Source organism: Hypanus sabinus, chromosome 5 (genome assembly GCF_030144855.1).
Source record: "Hypanus sabinus isolate sHypSab1 chromosome 5, sHypSab1.hap1, whole genome shotgun sequence".
Lineage (NCBI taxonomy): Eukaryota > Metazoa > Chordata > Chondrichthyes > Myliobatiformes > Dasyatidae > Hypanus > Hypanus sabinus.
The window spans coordinates 54,289,984-54,297,662 of record NC_082710.1 but is presented as its reverse complement, the minus strand read 5'-3'; the positions used below and the strand labels follow the sequence as shown (position 1 = coordinate 54,297,662).

Genomic DNA, 7,679 nt, shown 5'->3' with positions numbered 1-7,679 from the left:
AAAGCAAGGGGATAAGCTGACGGAGATTGTGGAAAAGATGTTGTTGCCAATCCCAATTGACTGGGGTCTGCAAGTGAGGAAATTGAGGATCCAGTTGCACAAAGGAATATTGAGGTCAGGGTCTTGAAGCTTATTGATTAGTTTTGAGGGGATGATAATATTGAACGCTGAGCTATAGTGAATATAGAGCATCCTGAAGCATGCATCTTTACTGCTCAGATGTTCCAATGAAGAGCCAATGGAATGGCATCTGCTGTGGACCTGTTGTAGGAAACAGGTAGGAAAACTGAAGCAGATCTCAGTTGCTTCTCAGGCAGGAGTTGATGTGTTTCATCACCAACCTCTCAAAACATTTCATCTCTGTGGATGTAAGGGCTACTGGACGATACTCATTAAGGCAGGTTACAATGTTCTTCTGAGACACCAGTATGATTGAGGCCTGCTTGAAGCAGGTGGCTACCCAAGACTGCCAAAGTGAGAAATGAAAGATATTGGTGAACACTCCAGTCAGTTGATCAGTACAGGTCTTTAGTACTCAGCCAGGTACCCCATCTGGGCTGGATGCTTTCTCCCTCCTGAAGAATGCTCTCACATCAGCCTCAGAGACTGAAATCACAGTGTCATCAGGGCTGGGGGAGTTACTGAAGGTGCCTCCGTGTTTTGATGGTCAAAGCAAGCATAGGAAAGGCTTAGATGGGCATCTTGATGATCATGAACAGGTTGAGCTACAGTACAGCACAGAAACAAACCCAATGACTGCCTACAGTTATACTTCATGATTCAAACTACAAATGTAATAGAACTGGACTCCTGCTTATCACAGGTGTTACTTACTATTTTCTTTTCCAGAAATTTTTACCTGAATATTGCTTGATATGCCAAATCAGCCCAGAAGATTTTCTGATTTCCAATGTCAACAGCAAGTGCTACAGCATTTCTTAACTGGTCAACAACTCGAGTGTATTCCAAATGTTTCAGTCCAATTTTCCTGATGTCATGGCAGTTGACAAAAATTAAAGTAGGTTCATCCCCTGTTCTAGAAATAAACAAAAGCTACTCTCTCAGGGTTCCACAAGTTTAGATAACTGATAAAATACAGGAAGTTGCTGGTTTCTACTTTCTGAAGAGACCAATGTTCCTAATAGAATCCCTTGTTCTTCCATACCCTACTCATCTTTGAGCGAGGATACAAAAGTGGGAAATTAATTTTATGAAAAGCAACACATGGCAGAAAAAGGAAGTCACTAAAATCTTTTACATAAATATATCCTTTTATGTCTGTCCAAATGGTGCATTAGATCCAGGGTATTTTGTTTGTCTGCTACAAGATACAGATTCCAAGTTTTGTTCATTGGGTATACTACTTTACAAATGATTTGGGCATCCAAGGAGGCAAGACATTAACTAAACAGCTTATCTATAATAACGTTTCTAATGATGCAAAACCTGCTACCAAATCTACTAACCCATGATAAGTGATGAGACATAATGGGATTTCATTGCCATCAAATTGTTCCTTCAGTTCAAAGGCTTTGGACTATACCCACTTAAGTTCTGATCAGACTGGAGTTGAAAATTATTCTAGCATTACTTCCTTAGAATAGAAGTGGAGAGGCCAATTTGTAGTAAGATGGCTTCAAAACTAAAAGGTTATATAATTAATGAAGAAAGTCTTTATCTAGGGAAAGTCAAGGCACCACATCGAAGCTATGTGGAAAGTTAGTGGATAATTTGGCATGAAGAAAATAAAAACAGCAGTTCACTGTCCCACTTGTTTAGATACTTGGCTGGAGATGTTCTGAAAAATAAGTTCAAAATAGTCATTTTAGTGGCACTTAACACGATACGTACCTTGAGCCTTGCAACTCCCACTGAGTGGATCCAGATGATATCCTTTGTGACACTCACATTCAAAGCTCCCCTTTAAGTTGACACAGATTTGTCTGCAGATCTCCAGATTCTGACATTCATCAACATCTGCAGGACAGAGAAAAACAAATACTTCATACTTATGTTCATGCTAATTTCCAAGGAGACCGTCAACTTGACTTGCCTGCACAAGAGTTTCTGTCAAGCAGTTCAAAGCCAGGAGGACAGTCACATTCATAACCAATGGGAAGATCTCTGCAGATGTGAGAACAGCCACCATTGCTCATCAAGCATTCATTCAAATCTGTAAAGAAAAAGAGCTTAATAGTTTTATACTATTAAAACTTAATTAGCAAACTTGAAGCAGAGAATCACACTGTGGAGACAAGGCTGATCTGGGATCATTTCCAACAGGCAGAACCATACTGGAACTAAGAGTCAGCCAAGAATCTTCTTTACCCAGAGGTACTGAATTTTTGAAGTTCTCTATCATTGCAGTTCTGAGATATGTAAAATTGATTTTATGGATAGTGCAAATATAGGGTTAGTCCTGGACAAAATGGTCAAGAAACCAAGATCAGCAATTATCCTAATAAACACTGTAGGAAATATTTCATCCTCCTCCTATTTCTTGTATTCCTAAAATTAGAGTAGACATTAGCCATCTGCATTTCATTGGGGAAAACACACTTTAAATAAATTTAATATTGTGATCATTCAAATAGCATCTTGGCATTCATGTTGAATTTATTGTTGACTGCAGGTACAACACTGCCCTTGTAAGCTGTTTACAATGAGAATTTATAATAAAATTGGGAAAAGACAGGAGTTTAAATAGAATAACTGAGGAATAGTTCAAAAATAAATGTAACAAATCCTATTTGTTAGTAAAGCAAGCAAACTGACACTCACACACAATTTCACATTTAAATGAGGAAGAGTTTCTGACTTAGAAAGTGTCATAGATACAAATTGCAGAATGTTTGGAAAAGGAATTAGAATTTCGAGGAACACTAGAGATTGAAGGCTTCAGGGCAAGAAAATGTTGATCTTGTAAATACACATTGGTGGAATAGAGCAAGCAGCTAGAGAGCTCATCCATTTTCAAAACATGTTGACATTTATTACAACTTCTCAAATGTAAGAGCCACCTTTACAAGCCAAAGTCACTTATTACATTTATCATGTGGTTCATCACTCCAGTCCTTGCAATCTTGTTGCTGGTTACACAATTTGGATGCATTTATGCATTCTCCGCTTTAGCATCTGAAATTAAAAGGTCTGGAACTGGAAGGAGGAAGAGGTTTTATTTATAAATGAGTTGAAGCAAGGAATTAAAAGATAGTCAGAAAATAAATCACATACCTACTCTTGCAGTCAAATTCATCACTGCCATCCGGGCAACCCTTAAAACCATCACTTGCTTTCAGGAATACAGCTACCGCCACATTTCAAATAATCAGGCTTACAGATCTTAAGTGCTGAAATGAAAATTAAATTTAAAGATTAGGGAGAAAACACATCTTGTCTTTAAGATGCCTTTTTTAATACTTAATTTGAATATAAGGGACATTACAATATATCTAGAACATTTTCAAACAAAATCAAAACTGAGGATCTTTTTCAATTATATAGTGTAATTTTAAAAAATTGATTTAGAAATAAAATCTATACAACTTAACACATTGTTTCTGGTGTGTCATATCTGAATATACTTCACTATATCAACTTTATCAATTTGTTAAATTAGCTGTTCCACCGTACGCACGAAAACTGCTCCTGAACCAAAAACAACATTTTAAAAAATGCTGGAAAAGTATTTTTAAAAGTACAGTCAATGTTTCAGGCTGAGACTCTCTAGTCCTTCCGAAGGGTCACAGCCTGAAATGGTGACTGTATATTTTCCGCATAGATGCTGCCTGGCCTGCTGAGTTCTGTCAGTATTTAGTGTGTGTACTGCTTGGATTTCCAGCATCTGCAGGTTTTCTCTTGTTTGTGATGTTAAAAATTACTGTATATTTAACTTGAAAGGATCAAGTGCACTTACAACAATTGGCTTCATCACTTCCATCTTTGCAGTCACTATCACCACCGCAGGATCGGAGATGATGAATGCATTCACCAGAATCACACTGGAAGTCTGTAGGAGAACAAATCACAACTGTGGGCAGCACATGCCCACAACGGTCTGGAGATTCATCCGACTGGTCAACACAATCTGTGTGCCTATCACACAACCAGCTGAGGGGAATGCATTCAGAACTATTGCACCGAAACTCATGGGAGCCACAGGAGTGTGGAATATAGCTGCCTTCATCACTTCCATCACCACAGTCATCTACACCATTGCAGACAAATGTTTTGGAAACACACCTGTCACTGGAGCAAGTGAATGCATCTGGATGACAAACCAGGTCACCTGAAAAAAAACAATGAATTACAAGATGTGCAATTTAGAACAACGCTTCTGCTTGAAGCTTTGAATCTCGCCGATGTTCTGTGGTCTGCAGAACATTCTTCCAAAAATTCTATTTCCCTAGTTCATTCTATTTACCCGAGGAGATTTGCTCTGTAATCCTGACCACAGTTTACATACCAACAGTGGCCAGGTATAATCAAGTGCTCACAATACTGCCAAATGCCATCTCCAAACAAGAAACAGTCCATGCTGAAGCATTTTAAACCACAGTCGAAGACTTCAACCAAGATCATTTGAAGAAAACCCTGTCCAATTACCATCATCACTAGAGGTCCTGACATACTACACCACTGTTATACTAAGATAAGGAATGCCTATTGTTCCTTGCCCACACAGATACAGGCGGAGGCTACAGAGCAATGGTCCTGAGATCAAAACAACAAGGAGGTGTTGCTGGGGTCGGAGGAGTGGTCACAGGATTGCTTTGTCGGTGGACTGAGCGGTGATCAAACACTCATTTAGAGATCTGAATGAAATCACCATAGTTGTAATAGACTTTATTAAAACAGTTGTGGTGTTCAATGACAACAAACAGTGTAAATGGAAATGTAAATAGTAATAAATATAGAGGATCTGAGACGAAAAATCCTTGAAAGTGAGTCCATTGGTTGGGGGAATATTTCAATGATGGGGCCATTGAAGCTGAGTGGCACCTTCTCATTTCCATTACAATGGATTTAAACTTACCTCTGACATCTCCACTGTACCTACATCCAACCACCTTAAAACTGTGCCCTCTCGTGATAGCCATTTCAGCCCTGGGAAATGAGACACAAATCACCTTGCCACTAGGGTAAAGGCTGACTTCCCAGCAGCCTATTTTCACTTTCTTTCACTCAACAAGTCAAATTGAGGAATAGATTGGGAGTCTGCTTACCAAGAAGCTGACACCAGTACAAGAGGTTAAAGTGCAGGCTGGGTGCATGTATTTCTTCCAGAAAGACTCATCAATTGATACGTTCTTTAGATTATGCATCGTGCTGGCACCTATTCATTCTGTTGACTTACTGACTTTGGAGTAGAGCGTTTGCAATTTATGTTGAAAACAAAGCGCAAGTTACATTGCCTACAAATAAGGTAATATGGTTACCATGGCTATCAAAGTTCATCGAAAAATTATAAGGTGTCTAAAGCGCCGTTTACAAGAACATGATACAATCTAATATTCACTTGCGACTCCATTGGAATAAATGGCTTTTCCCGCCCCCGATATTGTTTAAGCTAATTTCCTCTCGGCTGACGCCACTACCAGTTAGAAACAAAAATGACACTACTTACCATTTACACAGCTGGGCAAATGGGAACAAGCTGCCAGCAGCAATATAACCAGCCGAAATGAAATCACGTCACTGCTTTCACCTGAAGCAGGAATCCAAAAGCGGGAGCCCATAGCCAAGGGCAATATATACCGTTTCTGCCTCTATTTCCCCATTCGGAAAACACATCTAAACGGAAAAATACAAACCACTGGTTTTTATCAATTTTCTTTTCGATCATAACAACCATCCATTGGTTGTTGCGCGCCTCAAATCCTGATTTGTTGAGCAATGACTCTGTCACGCACCCTATCGATATCGTTATTTCCATTGGATATCGTACACGTTGGGAATTTGCTGCAGCGATTTGCTGCAGGAACCCAAGCGAGCCAGGCAGCAGCAGGGGCGGGAATAAGGTTTTCATAACCACTTGATGAAAACTAATGGATTAATTTTCATCATCTGGTCTCTTCCCTAATTTTAAGAATTCCTCGGATGCTAACTGATTTTTCATCTTTTACCTTTTGGATGGAACCAAAATATTTCTCTCGGTGACTAGGTTTCAATGTGGAGCTTAAAGTTACATGATTGAAAATGTCAGTGTCTGGGTTATAGATAAGTAAGTTTCCAAATTGCACGGAACTATTTTGTGGAAATGGTTTGGGAATGCAGCATCGAATGCGTTGATTCTTTTGAATCCTTGTATTCTAATGCTTTATCACGTGCTGTTGTAGTTAAGCAGATAGACAAATGAGTTTTAAACGAGTAATGGATATTTACAGTTTGTTAGGTGATACTGTATGTACTTAGTGAAATGAAATCTAATATCTTAAGTATTATGCCTTAGATTTTTTTGAGAGTATGAAATTAAATAATTACAGTGAAATTTTCAAATTGGACCCTAGATTTACCTAGAAAAATCTATTAACAATTTGAATGAGCATTTCAGCAGCAAATGGGCTGAATGAAGAAGATTCAGATGATGGTATAGATGCCAAATCATGAAGACAAAGTGGAGCCACGCCACCAAGTGAACAGTCTCCATCAGATCCTGCCCCTCAGCGCTGTAAATATTTATACATTGCAGTTTGTAGTGGGGACCAAACAAAAAAGTGTGGAAATGTATCTCTAACCCTGAAAGTCTTCATAAATTTTTAATTTTTGTCAAATGTAATGTGACAAAATGGAACCTATGAAATCCCAGGAGGCTTTGCTGGTTTGGATGGGAGGTTACAAGTCTCTGTGTGTGTTTTATGCCAAGTGATAAGTGCCGTAGGACTCCGGTATATCCTTCCCGATGTTTCCAGCAAGAAGAGATCAATGGCCTGGGTGTTGGGGGTCCTTCATCATGGATGCTGCTTTCTTATAGCAGCAGTATTTGCAGATGTACACAATGGTGCGGCGGGCTTTTGCTGTGATGAATTGGCCTGTATCCACCACTTATTGTAGGCTTTCCCATTCTTGTGTACTGGTGTGTCCATACCAGGCCATGATGTAATCACTCCACTGTGCTTCTGTAGAAGATCTTTTAACTTGCTCTAATCTAATCATTCCCTTCCTCATAGCTGTCCTTTTTTTCATTCATCCATCTAGCTGGAGGAAATTCTGCCAGATAAGCAAAGTAATAAATCAGCATGTGCTAAGGAAGCAAAAAGCAGTAGAATGAGACGTCATTTGGATAAATGTGAATTATTAATGTGTTTTCTAATGGCAAAAGTGTTGAAATGTTGGCTACGAATGCAATTAACAAGCATGCCAAATGCTGCAGAGGAAGTATGAATAATAAAGAATGATAGTTCTCCACAGTCACAGAACACACATGAACACTAGAATATAGGAGCACAAGTAGGACATCTGGCCCCTCAAACCTAGCTTGTCATTCAATATGATCTTAGTTGATTGTTACTCTGCCAGTTTCCCATGGCCTTTAAGTTGTCGATCTTTCAACTATTTATCTGACTCCACCTTAAATATATCTAACGATCTGATCTCTATCACACTCTGAAGTAGAGAATTCCAGAGATCTATTACCCTCTGCAAGAAGAATATTCAATACACCTCACTTATCAATGACC

At 39.0% G+C, this 7,679-nt stretch overlaps 1 pseudogene; it reads right to left on the bottom strand.

Moving 5' to 3' along the window:
- Positions 1-855: 855 nt before the first annotated feature.
- On the bottom strand, positions 856-5,738 carry LOC132394750 (very low-density lipoprotein receptor-like; annotated as a pseudogene).
- Between the last annotated feature and the right edge of the window lie 1,941 nt (positions 5,739-7,679).